At 60.3% G+C, this 23929-nt stretch overlaps 1 long non-coding RNA gene across 1 annotated transcript; it reads left to right on the top strand.

The window, feature by feature from the left end:
• The first annotated feature begins 1274 nt into the window (after positions 1–1274).
• Positions 1275–2633, top strand: LOC138847098 (uncharacterized). The gene is made up of 2 exons (XR_011384699.1): positions 1275–1534; positions 2102–2633. It is a non-coding gene; the product is annotated as an uncharacterized lncRNA (long non-coding RNA).
• Positions 2634–23929: the final 21296 nt, after the last annotated feature.

The following is a 23929-nucleotide window of genomic DNA, read 5'->3' as shown; positions in this document are numbered from 1 at the left end:
CTCTCTGTGATCCCATCTTTGAAATAAATAAATCTTAAAAAAAAAAAAAAAAAGAAAACCATAGGGGCCAGCATTGTGGCATAGCAGGTTAAGCTCCCACCTGCGACACTGGCATCCCATAGGAATGCAAGTTTGAATCTTAGCTGTTCCATTTCCAATCCAGCTACCTGCTGGTGTACCCAGAAACAGTAGCAGAAGATGGTCCAGGTCTTTGGGCCCCTGCCACCCAAGTGGCAAACCCAAATGAAGCTCCAGGCTCTTGGCTTCAGCCTGGCCCAGCCTTGGCTGTTGCCAGCATTTGGGGAGTGAACCAGCAGATGGAGGGTCTCCTTGTCTCTATGTAACTCTGCCTCTCAAGGAAATAAATCTTTAAAACAAGTAAGCCACAGCCCCAGAAATCTAGCTGATGCTCACGCCGCACCACCCCAGCCGGGGCCACGGGAGACAGTGCACTGCGTGGTCTCCCCGGGCTGTGTGCACTGAGCAAGGGATGGGGAAGAGGCGGTGGCAGCCCCACTGTCATCAACAGCTGCCACCAGCCAGGGCCCCAGAGACACAGGGCAGACACCACCTGATAGCTCACAGCTGCCCCTTGGACCGTCCCAAACTACAGTGCTTTCTGGAAGCCCACCACCACTGCCAACCCACTGCCCTCGCTGCTGGGCACTGGGTGCCACTTAACCATCAGAGCAAGCCCAAGAGGGAACTGTCGAACTGAAACAGAGAGGTGGAGCAGCTCACCCCGGGTCCCACAGCTGTAGAGACTGAAGCAAAATCCAGCGACACTCAAGCCCACACTGCTACATTTGAAGCATGCGACATTTTTCCCTTGGAATTTTGAAAAATGCTATGCTTACTCGGCCCCCTCTTAAAAGGCCGTGAGAAAATTCGGAAACATGTAGTCATTCAGCGAGCAGGCAGGATCTCGATGCAACTAGGAGTTAATCCAAATGTATGTTCTCGCAGCCTCCGGGTGCCGACGACACGGGGGTTTAAACCTTGCTCTGCAAACAAAGCTCACGGGGTGTTCATAGGTGCACGGTCTGCTTTTCCACTACACAGGTTGTGCCATTTATTGAACCTGCGCCCTACTGGTAGGGGCTGGGGCTGTTTTCAATCTTTGGCTTCTACAAACAATGTCGCAAAGAATGACCTTGTACATAAATAAGGTCTCACCAGCACCAGTTTATCTGTGGGGGTTACTGCAGGGCGGGCGGCAGCCCAGCTGGGACACACATACACACACACACACATGGATTGCACACAGCACAGCCCCCGTTCCAAGGCCCAGGGGCAGAGACCTGGCCAAAGTCCAGCCTCGGAGGCTGTGGGCCAGGGAGGGCTCCGATCGGAGGGAAGACGACTACCCGGCTCAGTCAGGAGGCACAAAGACACCTCCCTGACTATGCCCTCGCGTCCTGCCACCATCTCGCCTCCCCCGGCTTCCTCCAGGTCCTCCTGTGACAACCGAGCTGTCGTGAACAGCAGCACACGGCCAGGAACGCGTGCTGTAAATCAGTATGCAGCTCAACAGGTGAGGGAGACGGGGGTGGGGAAGCATGAAGAGACAAAGATGGGAAAACACGCCAGGGGGCCATCTGTGCCCCAGGGATGAGCGCGTGGCCTGGGGCGAGGCGTCAGCTGCTGGGCTGGCCCCCGTAAGCCGAGCCATCACCCCAGGGTGCCGAGATGCCTGCCTGGGACGCTGGGCTTTTTCTCATCGGGAGGGCATTCGTGGCAGCCGCTCCCCGTGCCAAGGCCCTGTGCGCAGGCGCTCACGTGCGTGCACGCTCCCTGGGAAGCCTCCAGCCACCCATGAGCTCACTTCTATTATTACCCTCGTCCTCCACCGAGGACGCAGGTGAGACGACCCGAGCCACACAGCTCCCTACAAAGTCAATGCGGCTCACGGGGGCCACAAATCACCAGCAGGGCGTCTGAAAGGGGTGCGTAACGGTGCTAAAAATACGTATTAGGAAAGAATTCCAAGGGTAGCCAAGTTCCCATCTGGATCCGAAGCACTGGGGTAGGGAAGGATGGGCAGGGCCAGCGCCGTCCCCAGCTCTTCTTCCATGCCCTGCTTCTGTTTCTCACCCGACAGCGAAGGCAGGTGGGGGGCACACGCCTGGGAACCATCGGGGAGAAATGCAGTCAGTCCACAAGCCCGCCACCCGGGGGCGGTCTCTGGGTACCAGTGCTGGTTTTGCGTATGTTTTACGATACGATCACCATGACGGAACGCCGTGCAGAAAAGCCACAGAGCACACATACAAGGCTCGGTGTGTCTTCAGAGAGAATGCTCCCGTGAATCCGGCATCCATGGCACGAGTGAACACGGGGCTGGCCTGTGGCGCAGCGGGTTAAGCAGCCACTGTGATGCCGGCATCGCGGTGGGAGGGTTGGTTCGAGTCCCTGCTAATGCACCTGGGAAGGCAGCAGAGGATGACCCAAGTACTTGGGCCCCTGCCACCCACATGGGAGACCCAGATGGCATTCTGGGCTCCTTGGCTTCAGCCTGGCCCAGCCCCAGTTTTTGTGGGCATTTGGGGAGCAAACAAGCAGATGGAAGATCTCTCTCCCACAGTCCCCACCTGCTACCATCCTGCCTTTCAAATAAACCAACAGAGAGAGAACATGACCATCGTGGGTTTTTTTAAGCACAGCTGGGATCCTAGGGGGACGTGGGTTGAATCGTGCCCCCCAAAAGCTGTGCCGAGCTCCTGACACCACGTGCCCGTGACAGCCCCTTACGGCCCTGCTCACACCTCGACTTCAGGCACCAGTGTAGCTGTTGATCTAGTGCCAGCTGGGCTGGTGGAAGCCCCAGCCAGCCCCACCCATACCCTGAAACCCACAGCTCCCCATCCCCATGGACCCGAGGGCAGCAACTGGGTGTTTTCCAATCTTTCAGGGGACAGACAGGAGCCCAGGGACACCAGGAGGGACCCACAGCGAGGAGAGTAATGGCTGTGGCTTTCCCAAGACCTTCCACCAGGGACGTGCTTAAAGTCACATAACTGACGGCCACTGTGGGGCTCTGCACCCGCTGGGAATAGGCTGCGTGCATATGGGGCGTGGGCCGGGCGGGGAGGCAAAGCTGAGCCCAGGGTTCACATCCCACCTTGGAAATGCAGCAAGGCTGGGGGTGGTCCCGGCAGGGGCGGGCCAGGGCGCCCCTGGTTCCCTGTCCACGGGAGGAAGTTTCCCCAGCCGAGAGGGGAGGGCCGCCCTCTCCCAACAAGACTGGGCAGCCCGGGAGGGAGGATCCACAGGGGCAAGTCTGCACCCATCGTGCAGGCTTCCTGCAGTGTGTGAGCAAGCCCTCGGCTCGTCACCTGTGCCACGCCTCCCGGGGAGGGCTCGGCCCAGCACTGCATCAGCACTCAGGAAGGGGGTTTGCATATGTGGCTGGCTGGACAGACGGACAAGAGGATGTATAGATGGATGAGCAGGCGGTGGATGGACAGATCAAAGCATGGATGGGTGGATGGACACTTGGAGGGTGTTGGAGGAGGAGGGACACTCCAGGCCATGCCACGGTGGCTCAGTCTGGGGGGAATGAGAACACCCGGGCTGGATGAGCCTGGCTGTTTTAGTTGTGAGACTTAAAAAAAGTCCTCGCGGGAGGTCCTTGGCAAAGTCCCAGCCATCACCACCCTGACTATGGGTCACTTCTGGTGTCCTTGAGCCTGGAGGTCCCTCAACTTGGGCTCCTATGTGTGACCTTACACAGGAGAAAACCCCAGCCCCCTGTTTCTCAGGTCCACGGGCCTTTTTCATAGCTGAGTAGTATTCCATCGTGTCTCCACACTGCATTTTCTCGGTCCACTCACCCGATGATGGGATGCTTGCACGGCGCCGGGTGGTTCTGGATTTTGGCACTGTGGATGGTGCTGCCGTCAACAAGGTGCAGCAGGTGTCTCCTTGATACAATGACCTTGAGCTTACCCTCCCCCTCCCACATCCTGTGGCTTCCCAAAATCATCTTAATGGATTCCCTACTCTCTGGCTGGCCCCACAAGACGTGAGCGCCGAGAGCCACGAGCTCCGTTTGTCTGCTTTGCTGCCGGTGCCCGAAGGCCACAAAGCAGCTGCGTCACAGGGAGACATTCAAGTCTCAGAGACAGGCACAGGAGAAAACTGTACCAGGCCAGAGGCCAGAAAATGCTGCATCTGGAACCCGCGTGTCCCCGGCTGCCCATGCACCCCAAGGCCACGCCTGGCGACTTTCCTCGCGTTCCCGGACCTGCCACCAGGTGACGCATGGCATGGTGACTGCAGGGCCCCCAGACCAGGACCTAAGAGTCCAGGCCAGCCCTCTGCAGAAGGTGAGACACAGACTCTAGATCACGGCTGCCGGTGCCGTGCAAGCATCCCTCGTCCAACCTTTCCAGCGCCCTGGGGAGCTGGCAGCGCAGGCGAGGAACTCAAGGCTCATCAAGGTCAAGGGTCTCACACTCAGGGTTCACACAGCCTCCAACGGCAGAGCTGGGATTCTAACTCTGTCCCCACTGCACCCCGCAGCTACAGCGGGGCTCAAGACCCAGACCCCCAGCAGCCCTCCGTGCTGTTATGAGTCGGGGATGAGAAGGGAAGCGGAAGGAGCCCCCCCCCCCGGAAGCTGGGAGTGCTCACAGGTCAGGCCGGGGGCAGCATCCGCTCTGCCCTGCTGGGTGGGCTCCAAACACGGGGACTGCTGAGGTCTGATCTTGACTCGGGGTCAAGAAAGGCATTGAGACGCTGTGTACAAAATCAAGCCCCCCAGCTTGAGTCAGTACCCTGGAGGGGCAGCTCGCTCACCTCTCGGCCGACTCCAGCCTGGAGAGCAGAAACAGCCACCCGACAGGGGCACCATACACCCCAGGACCTTTGCACAGGTCACCCCCCTCGTCCTGGAATGTCTCTTTGCCCCAAGACCAACCCCACTGCAGACACATCCTCCCTGAAACGTCCCCTGCCCCCTGGCCCTGCCCCCTAGAGGAAGTACCTGGGCACTGCCGAGGGTGACTCTAAGGCCCACCTGGCCCAAAGGCCTCTGTCCCATTCAGGCTCCTGGACGGCCCCTCCCATCCCCATGGCTTGGTAGCAGCCAGGAGGAGCGGCGGCTGGGAGCCCAGGGGCTGAATAGCGGCCACGGGGACCACGCCCATCCTCACGGCCCGTCCTTCGTCCCGTGAAAGTCACAAGGCCTCAGGGAGACTGGGCGAGCCTGCCCCGTGGGCCCCGGCCCCCAGCCGAGCCGCTCTCAGCCCCTGACCCTTGTGTGGGCCACAGACGCTGCTGGCCGGGCTGGGTGCGGCCTGGCTCACGGTCGCCCTGACCGCCGAGGCAGGCCAAGCGGGAGTCACTCTTTCCGACCCCAGCAGCCGAGCCGGGCTGCAGCCGAGGCCAGGAAGCCCGGGGTGGAGGAGCCGAGGTGCTCGTGCTTCCAGCTGCTTCCACAGGGGCCTCGTGCATCGAGTCCGCCGCTGGCTGCCCGAATACACACGGGTGATCCCGCCCCCCAACTGGCAAAAGGGCCGCCTGCACAAAACACGCATGTTCGGGCGTGACCGCCGAGATCGGAGTTTCAGGGCTACTGTGCTTTTATCCCCTACAGCTTTTGCTAAATAAATCACCACAGAGATAAAACACAGGGCCGGCATCCGGGGCCCACATCCCGCAAGTGCGCGGGTTCGAGTCCCGGCTCCACATTCGACTCCAGCTCCCTGGCCATGTGCACCCTGGGAGGCGGCTCAAGTACTTGGGTCCCTGGCACCTTCATGGGAGACCCAGGCGGAGCTCCTGGCTCCCAACTTCGGCCTGGCCACAGCCCCAGCTGCTGTGGACAATTGGATAGTGAACCAGCTGATGGAAGATTGACTTCCCTCTCGCCTCCTGCTTTTCAAATAAATAGTAAGGAAAAGGTAAAGCAAACACGGCTCATGGTGTGCCAACTCAACGGATCAAGCATTTTGCCAGCAGAATCAGTGCCCCCTTCTGTCGTGGTCTCTCCCTCCTCAACACACCCCTCCCCGCTCCCAGACCCAGAAGGACCCCTTTCCAGGCTTTCAGGAGAGGATGGAGGTTCCAGCACATTCTTTTGCCCCCAAGTGCAGCCAGTGTTAGGTGTGGGGTTACCACGCCGACAGCCCCCAAGTCTTCCCCGGCAGGAGACCTTCAAGGCCAAGCTCAGCTTGCAGCGGGCTGCGGGGTGGAGAGATCCGGCTTAGGTTCGAGGCAGGAGCCCACCCAAGCCCTAGCACCTGCTAAGTGACCAGGTGACCCACCTGGGCTACCTTTGCAAGCAGGAGCCATTTTCTCTGCTGGGACTCAGTTTACCTGGGGGCACACCTGGTGCCCCAGATAAAGCCCCTCAATGCCCAGCTGCGCCCTCCCCACTCCGGCACGGAAGTGGCCGGTGCCCACGCCCTCACAGCTGTTGTGAACTGCTCTGCCCTCATCAGGAGCTGCCACACAGGTGCTCTTCAGCGGCCCCTAGTGTCAGACAGAAGCACCTGCAGGCACACACTCCCTCAACAGGATCCCTGCCTCAGTCCTTCCATCTGTGAAATGGGCGACAGGGAGGCACCGAGCCTCAGATGCTGCCACAATTCGCAGGTGTACAGGAACTGACATCTTGCTCCTTGTGAGGGACCACGGTCTTCCTGGCCGCCCCCTCAGCCTGGTGAACCAGAAGAGGGGAAGACCCCACCCACCTCCAGGGTGAACCCTGACTGGCGTCAACCAATCCCAACCCTAGTCCAGCGCTGGTCCCAGGCCAGGATGAGCCAATCAGAACGCAGTTTCAACCCAGGGCGGTCAGATTTCACACATCAAAGTACAGGGTGCCGGGGAAGCCCGAATGCCAGCTCAACAACAAATCAACTCCACTTTTAGTATTGATGACTCATTGTTTACCTGAGCAACTGGGCGTCTTGTATTTGATCTGGCAGCCTAGTTAGGAGTCTCCTAAGCACACTGGGATAGAAGCCCTCCCCGCTGCACCCCGAGACCTCCAGCAAGAAGCACGCGGCTCCCATTTCTGCCTCCCAGGCCGGGGAAGCGGGAGGGTGGGCTCCAGGGGCGGAGGGCGGAACCCAGGGGCCTGCTCCCTTCTTCACTGCACACCCCTGGGCCAGGCACCACCCATCGGGCTCTAGGAAGTCAGGAGGAGGAAGACTGACGCTCAGGAAGTCCCTGGGAGGCGACTGTGTGCACAGCAGTTAAGATGTCCGCATCCCATACTGCAGCGCCCAGGGCCACGTTCTGGCTCAAGTCCCGACCCCAGCGTCCTCAAGTCCCGACCCCAGCGTCCTGCCGATGTGCGCCCTGGGAGGCAGCAGCTGGTGGCTCAAGGAGGTGGCTCCCTGCCCCCTACGTGAGAGACTCCGATCGCATTCCCAGATCCCAGCTTCAGCGTGGCCCAGCCCTCGCCACTGTGGGTGGTTTGGAAGTGGAGGTAGCGGATGGCAAAGCAGCAGATAGAAACTCCGTCTGGCCTATCATTTTTTTTTTTTTTTTTTTTGTAAGTTACTTGGTAACTGTTGGAGGCTGGGTTCAAAGCCAGAGTTCAGCTCCAGAGGGGACAGCCCCAGCCCGCTCTTCTGGAATGTTCCCACGCCGCATCTCTTACCACATGTGGGTGCAGAGGGACGGTTAATATGTGCTCAACCTGGACATCACAGGCCAGGAAACAGGCAGAGTGTGATGGCAGTGTGACACCTGGGGTCTTTGTTTCTCTGTAAGATCTGTTTATTTGAAAGGCAGAGTGACAAGAGAGAGGGAGAGACACAGTTATCTTCTATCTGCTGGTTCACTCCCCAAACAGCCACAATGGCCAGGGCTTGGCCAGGCAGCAGGAACACCATCCAGGTCTCCCCGTGGGTGGCAGGGGCCCAAGCACTTGAGCCATCACGGGCTGCCTTCCCAGGTGCATTGGCAGGGAGCTGGATCAGAAGTGGAGCAGCCTGGGCTCAACCTCGTGCTCACATGGTGTGCCAGCACTGCAAGGGGCCCCCACCCTAACACCTGCCGAGTCGGGGATGGGAAGAGGGAGGCCAGGCCACGCACCGGAGGTCTCCGTGGGATTCCAGCAGGGGCAGCCAGGGTTGGGATGCACATAGCCCGAGCCGCTCCCTTGCCAACAGCACTGCTCCTTCTAAGGGTGGAAAGGCTGTGCCATCGGGTCCTGTGGCCCCGCAACCCCATTAGGAGTCTGGCTGGGCAAGGAGGGGGCAGGGGCTGCCTCAGCCACGTGGGCAGGGAGCACAGCTCCGAGCCCACAGCCAAGGGCAGCAGAGCAGGGCGCCAGGCCCAGGGGGCTGCTCAGCCCCCAGGCGCCAGGCAGCTCCTTGCCTTCCCCGTGTGTGTGAGCCCGGCCTGGCGTCGTCCTCACAGGTGCAGGGTACCCAACCCCAGCCCTCTGCATCCTCCAACCCAGGAGCCCCCGTGGGAGGTCGCACTGTCCCGTCAGTCCCTGCCACCTGCCTCGGGCCAGGAACGGAGAGGAGCTGTGGGCAGAGAGGGACGTGACACTCCCTGTCCCCAAGGAGCGCCCCCATCAGCCAGGGGAGACAAGCAGCAAGGATGGCCCATGTGGCCCAGGGGAGCCGTCAGGAATGCAGCGGGTGCCCCCTTTATCCCCTCAGGGCCCTGACCCCCTACTGCCCCAACCCCAGCCAACACCCACCCGGATCACGTCCCCATCTCGCAGAAGAGTAAGCTGAGGCCTGGGGAGATAAGGGCGCTACCAGCGGAGGAGTGTGGGGGGAGGGGCATCGGTTTGGGGGCGGGGCACCAGATCCAGTCGTGACTTCCCGGAAGTGCCGGCAGGAAGCGTGGACGGTGGTCCTTGGGGGAGGACATGCGCCCTTTTATCCGAGCCTGTGCGGGCAAACGCACGTCGTCTAGTCCCTCGGTGGGCTCCTGGGGCAGAGCTCCAAGTGTGTGGTGCCAGGTGCGTGGCTGGGGCGCAGGCAGCGGGGGTCAGGCCCTGCAGATCCGGGTACTCCTGCCTGGAGCTGGGCAGTGGGGCTTGAATCCTCCAGGCCCCCAAGGCACCTGGAAGGGCCGTGGCTTGAAGGCTCTGCTGGAGGGAGGCCCAGGCTTCCGGGAATCCCCCAGGGAGAGGGCCAGTGGCGGAGATGCCCGCTGGCAGGCAGGTGTGGGTGGTCACCGCCCCCACCGCTGGGGCCCTACGGCGTCCCTCCAAGCCCTCCTGGGTGAGTCAGCGCCCACCCCTGGCTCAGCCAGAGGCCCATCGGGGGTGGGGCCTCCCAGTCTGGAGCCTGGGCCTGCCCTGGGAGCGAAGGCATCGCAGGTGCCCCTGGGACCTGGACCCAGCATATACAAAGAGCTCTTCCAACTCGGTAATGAGACAACACCATTAAAAATAAAGTAAGCTAGGGGCAGGCGTCCGGCCTGCTTGGAGTACCTGGGCTCAGTACCCAGCTACCGAGGCCAGCTCCCAGCTAAGGGGCACCCTGGGTGGCAGTGGTGGTTCCTCAAGTACGTGGGTCCCCGTCACCTATGTGGGGGACCCCATGCCAACAAGCATGGGCTAAGGCTGCATCAGTAGCTGTCGAGAAACAGCAAGCCGAAGCCACGAAGACAGGACAGTCTGGCTTTTTGTCAAAAACCCAGAGCTAGCCTGACCCAGAGTTCCTCTCCCAGCTCCATTTCCAGGACAATCGAGAACCTGGGTTCACATCAGGACATGCACATAAATGCAGAGAGCAGCAGCGGGGGTGGGGGGGGGATGGGGGGTGGTGGTGTAACGGACCGAGGTGGAAACAGCCAGACGCCTGGAGACGCAGAACGCGCTCCATCGATGATGCGGCGGAAACAGCGACAGGAGGAAGTGATCCATGCTGCAACACGGAACCAGGCCAGGAGAAGCCACACACAGAAGCCAGCACCGCGTGCGAGTCCGTGTGCATGACGTGTCCAGGGAAGGCAGATCCATGGGGCCAGAGTCTGCCCACGCTTGCCCAGGCCCGGGCAGCAGCGAGAACGCAGCCGATGGGTCCCTGGCTTCTTTTTGGAGTAATGGAAATGTTATCTGGGGTGTGACATCTCAAGTTGCAGCTACCCCTGGGCAACACGGTCCAAAAATAAGGCACGAGAAGTTCCAGAAGTAAATGGCTCCCATTTTAAAGAGCAAGCTGTTCGGAGTGGTGCGAGGACTTCTCGCTGTCCCACTGGGGGAACAGGAGTCAGCCTCGGTGTCCAGCGTGCCCGCACCGTATACACGGCATATACGCGGCTGCTCGAGCCTCTTACTGTGCCTAATTTTTAAGCTGTTTTTTCATAGTTCCATACACACGCAGGTGGTCCGGTTCCACTGCTGTTGCAGGCATCCATGGGGGTCATCCGTGTATCCCCAGTGGTCAGATTAGCTCGTGGGAATGGCTGCAGACTCTGTTCATGGACTAAAAGGCATATAGCACTGTACACCCCAAGTGAAGGAACTTAGTGTGTGAAGTGCATTGCACGAAGCTGCAGACCGGAGAGCCAGTCCCAGGGCCCAGAGAAACCTGCCTTGCGGAACCCGGGAGCCTGGCCGCGTGGCTCCTGCACCACCACATCCACCCAGCATGTCCCGCCCACGCTCCCAGGCAGAGCAGCTGGGGACACCTCCCCAGGGAGCCAAGGAGGCAAGAGGCTCCGAGAGTCCCCGGGGGCCGGCAGTGTGGCCAGAGGGCTCCGGAACCTGGGCCGACCTCAGTGCCAGCTAAGGCAAGGGCTGCGGGCAGGGAGCCCTCTGCCCACCCCATTGCTCCCTCAGGGTCAGGGGAAGGAGACCATTGGCCATCCGCATTGACTTCCTACACGGAGGTTCTTGGAACAGAACAGAAGCCCTGCACCCGGGAGATACCAGAGGACCGGGAACACCACCCTCGCCCCAGTCTCCGCCACCTTGGGGTCAAGGGCGCCGGCTGCACCGAGCCTGGAGTAAGACTGCCAGCGTTCAGCTCCGCATAGTGGCCCCGCCTGGTGGCTGGAGATTCTGCAGTCTGTGACCTCTCTGAGCCCCAAGTGGCTTACCCCACACTGGCCACAGTACTGAGCGGCCACCTGGCCAGCGACGTCCAGGGTGAGCACCTGCAGGGCACTGTCTGGGCATCTCAGCTCTGGTCACCTCCGGCTGCAGAGCTGGCACCCCAGAGGCCGGGAGGCGGAACTCGGGGGTCAGAGGGCTAAGAGGTAGAACAGTCCCAGAGACCTTGTGGCTGCACAGGGCATAAATGCTGTGTATTTTCTTTCTTGTTTATTCTAAAGATTTTATTCATGTATTTATTTTCTGGAAGGCAAAGTTCCTTCTGCTGGTTCACTCCTCAAATGACCAGAACAGCCGACCAAAGCCAGGAGCCAGGAGCTCCATCCAGGTCTCCCACGTGGGTGGCAGGGGCCCAGGCACTTGGGCCATCTTCTGTTGCTCTCCCAGGTGCATTAGCAGGGATGCCAGTGTCATAAGTGGTGTCTTGACCCACGTGGCCACAACACCAGGTCCTCGACTCTGTCAACCTGGGAAGCCCTAACAGGGGAGCAAGAATGGAGAAATCCAACCAGAACTTCATATATAAAATAGGGCAGCCGTGGTACAAGGGGACTAGTTTGGCCACGGTGTGCTTTCCACTGGGTCTGACCCTGTGCTTACGATGCCGGCGAGGCGGGGAGTCGGGAAGGGAGAAGGAGCTAAGGGCTGCCAGCATCCAGGCCATGAGCACCCCCAAATCCCGCCATCTTCCCACCCACCCAACATGGCTGATAACCTCACCGTGCAGATCTTGGCCTCGTTCCCATCAGGCTCCGGACGCCGTGACACCTGCCTGGGGACCCCCACGTGCACCGCAGCGCCACGCAAACCCTGCCACCCTCGGAGCACCCACCAGGCCCTGCCCTACAGGGGACGGCCCCGCCTGAGTGGCTGAGCACATGATTTGCCCCGAGCCAGTCCCTCACGTGGTGGCTTCTTGCAGCCCTGGGGTGAATCTCAGGACCGGACGGCACGGGCAGAGTGACCACCACCGCAACACGAGGCGGCAGACCCAGCCCTGGGGATGCAAGCTGTCACAGGTGCTGTCCCGCGGACGCTGGGGTGAGCCCTGGAACAGCCACCGCCAGTCCAGAAAGTGAAGTCCCCTGCGTCACAGAGCAGGCAAAGCCTGGAGTGGGGAGATTGGCCACGAAGCTTCGCAGACAGCAGAGGCCACGCTGGCCTCGGGAAGTCCTTGAGGAGGGGGTTTCACAGCACGAAGTTGGAAAGGTGGAAGACCCCAAAGCTGAAAACACAGCAGACACACGTGACCCCCACTACCTGTCCAATTGGTTTGACTTGAAAATAAGAACAGTTACAAAGAGAAAGGCAGAGACAGAGAGAGGTCCCCCACCTGCTGGCTCACCCCCCAGATGGCTGCAACAGCCAGGGCTGGAGCCTCTTTCAGGCCCCCCACGTGGTGCAGGGGCCCGGACACTGGGGCCGTCTTCTGCTGCTTTATCCGGGCCATTAGCAGGAGCCGGATCGGAAGTGGAGCAGCCGGGTAAGAACCAGCGCCCACACAGGATGCCAGGGTCTCAGGCGGGGGCTTTCCCACTATGCCACAATGCCGGCCCCTCCCGTCCCGTTTTTAAAAACACGTTTCCCATCTCTGCCACTGAAATGCCTCGGGGCAATGACACCCCAGCTGCAATGAGCGCGTCTCACACCCAGGTCTTGGCTTCTCAACACCATTTCCTTGTAATTAGGGACAGAGACTCTAGGAGAATGGCTGATTCCAATTGAGCTTAGGATAGCTCACGTCAAAAGGCAAGGAAGGAACCGGTGCTGTGGCACAGCGGGTGAAGCTGCCGGCTGCGGTGCCAACATGCCACACAGGTGCCGGTTCAAGCCCCGGCTACTCCACTTCTGTTCCAGCTCTCTGCTATGGCCTGAGAAAGCAGAAGATGGCCCAAGTGCTCGGGCCCCTTCATCCACGTGGGAGACCTAGAAGAAGCTGCTGGCTCCTGGCTTCAGATCAGTGCAGCTCCGGCCATTGGGGCCAATTGGGGAGTGAACCAGTGGATGGAAGACCTCTCTCTCTCTCTCTCTCTCTCTCTCTCTTTCTCTCTCTGCCTCTCCTTCTCTGTGTAATTCTGATTTTCAAATAGTCAGGTCTGGAGGAAGATCAGCCTGGTGGGACACTGAGGCATGGCGTGAGGAGCGGGGTAGCTGGGAAGGGAAAGAATGGGGCAGGGGTGTGATGTTGGGAGCCAGGGAGGGGGCATCTCCCACCAGCTGCGCAGAGCAAGGCCACCTGGGGCCACGTGGGGCCGCTCCTCTCGCGACAGCCCCTGGAGCCAGCACGTGGACGCCTCGCCTCTCAGCAGCGCTCATCAAAGTCGCAATGTAGTTGTTGGGCGTTCTTGCCTCCATGGACGGGAGAGGTCTTTTATCGACTAGTACACAGCATGAACAACAGAACATGTTCTAATCATGGCAAGGAGGAAGAAGAGACAAAAACGCCATGTGCAGAGGCTCACCTCTTGCCAGACACCGGGCCAAGCATCAGGCTTCATTTGCAATGCACAACCAGCCAGCAAGGCAGCAGTGTCAGGCTCCCCAGTGGCCAGCACAGGGCCCGACCACAGTTCCCGCCCCCGGCCATCTGACCCTGAAGCTGGGAACAGGCTCTTGGCCACCCTCCTTGGGCCAGGGGCCTCCACGGGACAGAGGAAGGTCCAGCTAGGAACGAGGCTCCTTTCTGTGTTTTCATTCACTTCATTGACTGCTTACGGTATATTGAGGTACATGCACATATTATATACTTTGTGTATACCTATATACAATTAAGCCAAATACAAGTGTAAAGACAGCTGGAAGAAAGTCATGAGGACTTCCCACAGTCCACCATGACATTTGTCTGCACGTCTGTATCTGCGTTTTTCTTTTCAATGATTTTTTGGGAATGTTAACAGTGACAAGAAGCCGGGCCGGTGCCATGGCTCAACAGGTTAATCCTCCGCCTTGCGACGCCGGCACCCCGGGTTCTAGTCCCGGTCGGGGCACCGGATTCTGTCCCAGTTGTCCCTCTTCCAGTCCAGCTCTCTGCTGTGGCCCGGGAGTGCAGTGGAGGATGGCCCAAGTCCTTGGGCCCTGCACCCCATGGGAGACCAGGAGAAGCACCTGGCTCCTGGCTTCAGATCAGCGTGGTGTGCTGGCCGCAGCGCGCCGGCGGCAGCGGCCATTGGAAGGTGAACCAACGGCAAAAAGGAAGACCTTTCTCTCTGTCTCTCTCACTGTCCACTCTGCCTGTCAAAAGAAAAAAAAAAGAAAAAAAAAAAACAGTGACAAGAAGCCTTGATCGAGTGTGTGCAGTCAGCCCTGTGCTATCCCGGGCGTTGTTGTACCCCAGCTCTGTAAAGGCACATCCCAGTTAACCGCTGGAGGGGCAGGAAAGGGAACAAGGGCCCCGCTGTGTGACGGGCGACACTGGCATTTGATGGTACGGTTGGAACCCACGGAAGGGAACTGGAAGCTGAACGCGCGGTGTCCGTGTGAGTCGGCGAGTGAGGGGCTCAGAATGACAGGTGGCTGAGGGGCGGTGCCAGCCAGAGCAGAGCGACACTCACGCACGTGAGTCGGAAGCAGGACAGAGCTTTTCCAAGGCCTGGGCTTTGGGAAGCAGCGGGCAGAGCAGAGTTCTCTGCCTAAGGAGACGAGGCCCTGGGATCCTGCTCTGGGCACCTGCCCGGGAGGCTCCGTAGCTGGGCGGCTGAGCGAGGCAGGAGCAGGTTCGCAGGAATGAGTTCTGCAGGTGGGAGGTGTCGCCCTGGACAGGACGGTGACAGCCGAGTACCCGGCACCCTGGAGTATAGAGCCCAGCTTCCTCCCGTCTTCTCTCACCCACTCTCGGGTATCTGTCAGCTTTTCATCTCTGCTTGTCCCCCTCGTGGGCGCAAGGTAGCTGCCAAGGCCAAGTGTTTGAGTCAGAAAGCAGGTGGAAGAATATTTGCCCCTGGCACAACCCAAGAGCGAAGACAAGGTCATTTCTGGCCCCAAGAGAAGCCGGGGAGCAGAGGGGCGGGGATGACCACGTGGGGCCGCTCCTCTCGCGACAGCCTCTGGAGCCAGCACGTGGACACCCTGCGTCTCAGTAGCACTCATCATGGTCGCAGTTCTCTGGACGTGAACCTGAGTCTCAGTAGCACTCATCATGGTCGCAGTTCTCTGGACGTGAAGTTGTTGGCCGTTTTTGCCTCCCATGCACCCCTGCTGTCTCCCCAGCGCACGGAGGGCACCTGCCTCCTATGTTCCGAGTGAATGAGCGAACGAGCGTGCGACCTATAGAAGTCGACAGAGGAGCTGCCAAGTCTCTTCCAGGCCGAATGCCCCAGCACCCGGTGGCCAGGCTGAATCCGCTCGGTAACAGGAGCGTTTACAAAGCACTTCCCACGTGCAAAGAACCCGACCCATGGTCACCTCCCACAGTGCAGTGTGCTTGGCTTCCAGCCAGGTCCAGGCCCAATGCAGGCTCCACCCACACTGGCCGTCACTGCTACCCCATGCCCAGCCTGTGTGTGTGTGTGTGTGTGTGTGGTGCAGTCCACGTCTGTGTCCTTGCTGGCTGTGTGACGATGGGCAGCTTCCTTAACCTCTCTGGGTCACACCTGTTACACGGAGACAACAGTGCCGAACTCACAGGACCTTCATGAGGATGAGCTGAGCTAAGGCTCGACTCGGAGCGGCAGACAGCAAGCTCCGCACCAAGTGCCCCATTTCTCTCGCGTGCAGGGAGAGCAGTGCCTTCCGTAGCCTGCTCGCAGCCAGTGACCCCTAGGAGGACATGCGTGTACACGACTGTGTCAGAAGGCCCCTGGAAGGGACGAGTCCAAGTTGACTCGGGGGAGGGCCCTGTGGTGCAGTGGGCTCAGCTGCTGCGGGGGACCCCAGCATCCCGTCTTCCAGCGCTGGTTCAAGTCCCGCTGCTCCGCTGCCCACCCAGCCCCCTGCTGATGTGGTGTGGCTCCCTGCACCCACGTGGGACACCTGGCTCGAGTACATGTAAAAGTAACACACAAGTGCACTATGCATGTGCCTTGTGTGTGTGTGCGTGTGAAGTCATCGTTCCTCTTACACACACACAAGAAATTGGGCCTGGAAGGAGTCGATGCCTTTCTCAGCTCACAAAGCTGGCTGTCCTGCTGCACAGGACTCGAGCCCAGGTCTGTGGGGGCCGGTCCTGCAGCCCCTCCCTGGAGCTGAGGCACCGGAGCTTAAGATCATGGCTGTGTGGAGGGGCCCTGGAGGCCTGGTACGGAGTCCTGCCAGCCCACAGAACTAAGACACGTGGGAATGGGCAGAGGCAGTAGGGGCAGCAAGGGGTGCACAGGGCAAACATGCGGAGCCAGGGCATGTGTGTGTGTGTGTGTGTGTGTGTGTGTGACAATGGCAGGCAGCACAGTGTGGAGCATGCACAGCCCAGAAAGCTTGCAACCTTGACTCTCCGGCGCCTCGTCGGGGAAGGAGGCCGGCACCTGCCCTAGTTCAGCCGAGGGAGGCCAGGGCGGTGCCCTCTCTGGCCAACTCTCCGGCGCCCAGCTCAGGGCCCCGCCCAAGATGCCTGTGCAGTGCCATCACTGGCTAACCATGCGTGCCAGCTCTCCACGGGCACTTATTCAAAAACGCGCCTTCCCAACGAGGGCGAGGGCCCAGCCCCAGTGCCGACCCTGGCCAGCACAATGTACGGTGAAGGAGGCCCCACTGGGCACAGCCCTCCACCCGCTCCAGGTCTTCCTGGCCCTGGGCAGCTGACCTCCTGGCCGGCCGAGCCTGTGACTCATCAAGGACGGACTCACGCTCTGTCTAGAAAACCCAGATGGTCTCACGGGGCAGGCGCGGCTCCCGCCACCGTACACACTCAATCTGGTCCTTACTGCTGAGCTCGGAGGTCTCCAGGGCCAAGTCCAGGGTTTTCGCCACTCTTGGTCTCGAGGCCCACATCCTGCTGGTGGCCCGGAGCCATCTGGGAGGCAGAGATTGGAACCTGGAGCCTCAGATGTGGGTGCTGACTCTGCTTGCTGTGTGACTTGGGCAAATCGCTCAACCTCCGAGTCCCGCTCTCATCTGTGAGCCAGGGATTGCAGGGCCCGCCCTGCGAGGGGTCCCCTCCCCACAGAGTCCTGGGAAGGGGCGACCTGCCTGCTGCTCCCGGCTGGGCCCGGCTCTGCCAGCACACTCATTCGAGATCCTCCAAGGAAACCAGGAACCCGAGCTGCACCGTCATGCTCCACTGTGCCAAACACTGGGGGAGCTCCAGTTACAGAAAACAAGTGGAAACCACAGGCCCTGGGCTGGACATGGAACTAATTTGGGAAGCAGCAAGCAATGGCGGGGCAGACCGGGCTGGGAGGCAGGCCTGCCCTGAGCCAGGCCCCAGAGAGAGGGAGGGGTGGGGTCGGGTCCCACCTCAGGCGCTCCGGGCTGCTATGTGGACACCCAGTGCGTGGATCCAGAGTTGGAGCCTTTTCAGTCCTATCCTGGCTTCTCCACTCCATGCTGTGTGACGCGCAGGCCCATCACTTGACCTCTCTGTGCCATTTCCCAAATGAAGCCCATACGCATCACTGTACAAGTTATTTGCACCAAAATAAATGTACCTTTCGATTCCCTTTGGGATGTCCCTGCATCTTCTCAGAGCACCTGCTCCGAGGATGAGGGAAACAGGAGAAGTCAGACAGGGGGCAGGGAGTGGAGCCACATGGAGGTGATGAGGCCACAGACCACCCAGGGCCTCCAGTAATTGCTCGATCACCCAGCTAGTCCACAGGTGATTTCCAGAAGCTTTGTGCAGTTCGCCGCGGGCTCGCCTCCGCAGGCACCTGGAACCTCGCTATCCCAGGTCCAAGCTCCTGAGGAGCTCAGCTGTGCAGACCGTCGGGAAAAACCAATGAAAACCCAAGCATCCACGTTCGCCAACAGCACGCACTGGCCTCACGCCGGGCACCGGCCCCTTGTGCACATGGCCTCGGGGGAAGGGGGCATCATCTGGAAGGCAGCGCAGAGGGCGGGCCAAGCGTGCACCCCTCCCGTGGGCGTCCCAAGGAGCAGGTGCATGGGGGCCCGTGGAGAGTGCAGCACTCACAGGTGCAGGAGAAGCCTCCCAGATGGGAAGCGGCGAGCAGGCAGCCTGACCTGGGCGGGCCCACCTGCAGGCCTCCAGACCGCAGCTCAGGGAGGCCAGGGAGGGGCAGCTTCGGGGTGCAGGGGCCTTCCCTGGCCGAATACGCTGCAGAGCTAGCAAGGGTGCTGCCGGGAAGGGACAGACGCCACCCAGCTGTGTCCTTTAAAACTGGTTAATTCCGTGTTAATTTTTTTTTTTTTAAATGAGCTTGTTTGAGAGGTAGAGTTTTAGCAAGAAGGAGAGACAGAGAGAAAGGTCTTCCATCTGCTGGTTCACTCCCTAAGTGGCCGCCACAGCCAGAGCTGCACCGATCCGAAACCAGGAGCCAGGAGCTTCTTCCGGGTCTCCCACATGGGTGCAGGGGCCCAAGGACTTGGGCCATCTTCTGCTGCTTTCCCAGGCCATAGCAGAGAGCGGGATTGGAAGAGGAGGAGCTGGGACTAGAACCGGTGCCCAAATGGGATGCCAGCGCCACAGGTGGAGATTAACCTACTGCGCCACAGCGCTGGCCCCTGTTAAGCTCATTTAAAAGAAAAAAAGTACTGGCTGCAGCCCGGTTACAAGACCTGGGAACCACCCGAGCTTCTCAGGAGGTGTCCTGGACACGGGGTGCAGCGGCTGGGCTGAGGGGAGTGCAGGACCCCCGTTTTACCCACGCCGTGGCCCTGTCTGCACACGGGGGTGGAAAAGGCTGGGCTTGGGGGCCAGGAGGTCAGTGCACCTGACTCTCTGGGGATGTATTAGCCACTAAGAGCCCTGGGGACCCCGTTCCCTGGACATAACCCGAGAGGCCACCATGAAAAATATGCAAGGAAAAGGCGACCTCGTCTGGGACCTTCCCCGGAAGCCTCCAGGGGAGCCTGGAGGGCGGAGGCGGCACCGAGGGAAACGGAAACATCGGAAACATCGGCCGTGCAGCCGCCGGGCACACGTAGGTGCCTGGTCCTGTGATTCTAATTGTGTTGAAAATTTTTATCCCAAGAAGTAAAAAAGCAACGCACCCAAAATAGGACGGATTGATGAAAGCAGAGAGGGGTGGGTGGACTTATGTTCAGCAAAATGTCAAGTCGATGTCACTCTGAAAATTTTCACAATGAAAAAGCAGAAAAACCAAGAACACGAACGTCAGAACCCAAGGTTGTCAACAGCCCCCCCCCCCCCCGCCGCCGCGAGCTTAGCTGGGCCCCCACCCCCAACCCTCCCTCGCCCCTGACTTGCAGCTCTGGGGCGGCTGACATGAGCTCGGCACCCAGCGTCACATCCTGTATACAGTCGGTGCCACAGAGACGCTGCCCCTGTTCCTAGACCCGCAGCCATGACCCCAAAGCCTTCGGAGCTTGAAATCTACGCATCGATTATTTTTTTCAATCACACCCATTTTCCACGCATTCTGAAGCCCCTCGTATGCCTTGTCCTTCCAGGTGGCACGGACCTCCGGACCTCCTGCCCTTGCATGGCTGCTGGCCGCAAGCCTTGTCCATTCCACCCTATTCCACCCTTCCCTTCCCCTCCCACCCTATCCTTGTTTCTCCTTTGTGCCGCCTGCCTCCTTGTATAAGAACCCTCCGAAAGGTGATTGGGCCCACAGGTGCAGCTTCTTGTCTCAAGACCCTCAGCTGTGTCTGCAAAGCCTCTCCGGCCATGGAAATGGACGTGGCCACGGGTTCTGGGGCTTGGCATCTGGACCTGCTCTGGGTTACTGTGCCTCCCGCAGTGCCTCCCACTCAGAGCTAGTGCGAAGTGCCAGGTGCCGAGTGGGGCGTATGGCACACATCATTACAAGCGCTCCGGGAGTCCCCTGCCTTCGGGAGGGCGGGGCTTCGAGCAGGCTCGCAGGCGGTGCTTGTGGAACAGGCGCGGCTGGGTTTGGAACCACAGACATCTCCAAATGGGGCGGGCGGATTTGCTGCAAAGGCTGGAGAGGAGACATGGTCAGCACTTGCAGGTCACAAGGCTTCTGTGGCGATGGCAGAGCAGCCGCGGAGGAGATGCGGGGCGTGGCTAGGTTTAAGAAAATCGTATTCATGACACTGGAGTTTGAATCTCATGTGTCATGAAATGTTATCTTTTATTTTCACCCTTTTGCAAAACTGGTGGGTGGGGTGGTGCAGCACCTTAGACAGCTGCGTCCATATGGGAGTGCTCTGGGTTCAAGTCTCCGCTCTGCATCAGCTCCAGCTTCCTGCGCAGGTGCACCCCCCGGGGGCAGCAGGCGAGGGCTCAGGTCACTGGGTCCCTGCCTTCCAGCGCCAGGCCTGGATGGCGTTCCTGGCTCCTGACCCTACCCCAGCTGTGGTGGGCATCTGGGGAGTGAACCAAGCGATGGAAGATCCTCTGTTCCCCTCTGCTGCTCTGCCTTTCAAATACACAAACTTGAAAAATGAAAATACAAAACCACTCCGAGTTCGCTGCTCATGCAAAACAGAGCGGCCAGAGGCGGCCCCGGAGCAGCAGTTCCCCGAGCGCGAGCTGGGTTCTGGGGTGCGGGCGCGAGGAGAACAAGGGCCCGGCTCGCGCTGGTCAGGGCAGCACCCCTGGCTTCCGGAACAAGGCCTCCAACGAGCAGATCCTCTCGCGGAATTCCCAAGGATGGAAAGCCATGGCCACGTGTCACACGGAGGAGCTACTGGTCACAGTGATTCCTCCGGATTTATCGATGCGAACGCAGCCCGGAGGAATCAAAACCGCAGCGCCCTGCAGAGCAGTCTGAGACCCGCTGCGGTTCCCTTGCTCCCCGGCCTCTGCAGCCCGAGACCCCGCCCCCACGTGGCCCAAGCTCCGTGCCTGCCGCCGAGGCCCCGCCCCTGAAGCCCGAGACCCCGCCCCTGCAGGCCAAGACCCCGCCCCCCGCAGCCCGCGGCCCCGCCCCAGGACTCCGCGCCGCAGCCTTGGCTGCCACCGGCGGGCAAGGACACAGCAGGTCTGGGACCCTTCCTGCCGGTCGCATCTTGAGCCAGGCCTCGCCGAGCTCTCACAGGGCGATGAAAGGCAGCGGTCAATTTCCTGCGGTGTTTGCAGGGAACAGCAAACACGCGGGCACTGCCAGGCTGGGCGACCAGGCCGCGCCCCCCCACCCCCCGCCGGGGCGGGGCGCAGGTCAGGGTCAGGCCCTGGCGGGACACTCCCTGCAGGGGCCAGTCTGGTAACACAAACATGTGAAAGGAGCGGGGCTGAGACCACAGGCGCCGGATTGCCGCCACCGCCACGGGCAGTGACACCTGTCCAGCTCCGTTTAAATGCCTTGCTGGCCAGGTCAGCGCACGGAGTCCCCTGCGGCCTGCGGGTTTTCCAGAGGGAGGCTGGGACCCCAGGCATCTCCTCTGTCTGCCACCTCTGTGGTCATCTCCTGGGGCTGCATCAACAACGGGACGTGTCCTCCCACGGTTCTGCAGGACCCAGGTTGAAACCCAGGTGCTGGCGGGGATGGGGGAGGAGTCCTGCCGTGCCTCCTTCCCGGCATGCGGTGGCTGCTGGCAGGTCCTGGGCGCTCCTCAGCCGGGGACGGCACCACTCCTGCCTCCACCTCCGTCCGCCCAGGGTCGCTTCTCTGCCTTCCCCGAGCGGCTCCAGTCTCCCTCTCCTCTCTCTTATGCAAGGATATTCGCCTTTGGATTAGGGCGCAGCCCAAGTCCAGCTCTCATCCCGTAATTACACCTGCATGTCCCTGTGTTCAGTAACGGGCCTTCACGGTGCCCGGGGTTAGGACTTGGGCAACCAAGTCATTTGGGATGCCACAGCCCGACCCATGACCACCGTCTTACACTGTAAGGGCCGTGAGGACACCGACTGTGTCAACTTCCTCCCCGGGACCTGCCACGGAGACACACACTTGACATTCGGTAAAGAGCCCTTCAAAAAGTTGGTCAGAAGATGGAATGGATAGGTCAGTGTATCGTGGTGCAAGACTTGCTGGGCCAGGCTGAAGCCAGGAACCAGGAATTCCCCCCAGCTCCCCCTTGTGGGTGCAGGGGCCCACGCACTCAGGCCATGCTCCCCTGCCTCCCCAGGTGCACCAGCAGGGAGCTGGATCGGAAGTGGAGCAGCCAGGACTTGAACCAGGGCTCTGCCTTGGAACGCTGCATTGTGGGCGGCGGCTTCACCTGCTACGCCAGCATGCCAGCCCCCGTACACAATTCCCACGAGTGTCCTGAAGGCCACCCTCTCTCTCCAGCAGGACCAGCTGTGTGATCCTTGCGCACGGGGGCCAAGTGAGAATGCAGTTCAGAGTTTCCCACTGGCGGGCAGCCGAGCTTTCAGCCAGTCCTGGAGCCTCTCGTGCGGCCTGAGGGCACAGGGCACTGCTTGTGAAGACGCCGGGGTAGATGTGTGATGAATGTGGAAGACCACTCACCCTGCACGTCGCCCTGCAGCAGCTGGAGTCTCCTGTCCAAGCCTGAGGCGACGCACCTGAGGTTCTGTCCGTTGCACAGATGGGGAACGGGGCCCTGTCCCAGCCTTGGCCTGAGCGTCAGCGCGTGCCTCCGGCCTCGGCCCCTCCTGGGTGAGCCCTGTGCACATGGAGCTGGCACACACGGAGGCCGCCGCCCACCCCATCTGCTGCAGCCGGCACGCTGCATCTCCTGGATGCTCAGCCTCCGAGGGGGAGGACAGGGGTGCCGACCTCACAGGTGTGTTACGTGTTCTTAACAGGTCATTCGTCAAGTGCCTAGCACATGGGGGCTGGCGCTGTGGCACAGCAGGTTAAGCCACCACCTGCAATACCAGCATCCCATACAGAGCGGTGGTTTGAATCCTGGCTGCTCCGTTTCCAGTCCAGCTCCCTATTTAATGAACCTGGGAAGGCAGCGGAGGATGGCCCAAGTGCTGGGGCTCCTGCCACCCATGTGGGAGACCCGGATGGAGCTCTGGCCCAGCCTGTAAGCATTTGGGAGGTGAACTAGCGGATGGAAGAGCTTTCTCTGTCTCTTTCTCTAACTGCCTTTCAAATAAATAAATTAAAAAAAAATAAATATGGCACCAGGCACCAATCAGCACACTGTGGCAGGTCAACTACTGGTGTATAACGTGGGACACGCAAACCATCTAGGCCAGCCTGGCCATTCCCAAAGAGCTAAATCTAGCCACGGCTCTCCTGGTGGTGGGGAGGGGGCAGTGGCCCTTCTGGCTCGCCCCAGATCAAGCCAAGATTTTGAATGCTCAGTGGCACATCCCGGGCAAATGGAGACAAGGGGGTCACCCTGACCCTGGCCGCCCAAGGCCCTGGCTTCAGCAACACCTCCCCACCGTGGCCCAGGCTTTAATCCTGTCCTGAGCTTGGAGAAGCTGGGGAGGGGGGTCCCAAGGGTGCCCCGGAGATGATGGGTCTTAGGCTGGGCCTGGGGGAAGGACTTTCCCTTTGAAGTGGCCCCAGCTGTAAAGCTTAAGTGGCCTTTTCTGCTAAAAGTTTTTGTCAAATGCAGGCTTCTCCTCCAGGTTCCCATTCGGAGGCCGTGGGGATGGACCAGAGTGGTCTGTCCCTGCAGCACTTTGCTAGGGCTTCCGGGACAACTCACTGTGACGCACACCCAGCTCCTGCTCTGCACCCGAGGGAGAGCAGCCGCCTCCTGAACTCTGCTTTCCTGCGCAAGGCCCCTACGCACACGCAGCCCCAGCCACGTGCACACACACACACACACTGCTTGCATTCAGTCCGTTCACCTCTTGATCCAAGGCGTTCCAGCTCTGTGCGCCATCTCTTAAAAGTTTTATTTGAAAGACAGAGTGACAGAGAGAAGGGGGGGAGAGAGAGAGAGAGAGAGAGAGCGAGAGAGAGAGAGAGAGAGAGA

The sequence above is a fragment of the Oryctolagus cuniculus genome, chromosome 19 (assembly GCF_964237555.1).
Source record: "Oryctolagus cuniculus chromosome 19, mOryCun1.1, whole genome shotgun sequence".
Lineage (NCBI taxonomy): Eukaryota > Metazoa > Chordata > Mammalia > Lagomorpha > Leporidae > Oryctolagus > Oryctolagus cuniculus.
The sequence above is the reverse complement of the archived record's forward strand: the minus strand, read 5'-3'. Positions and strand labels throughout refer to the sequence as shown.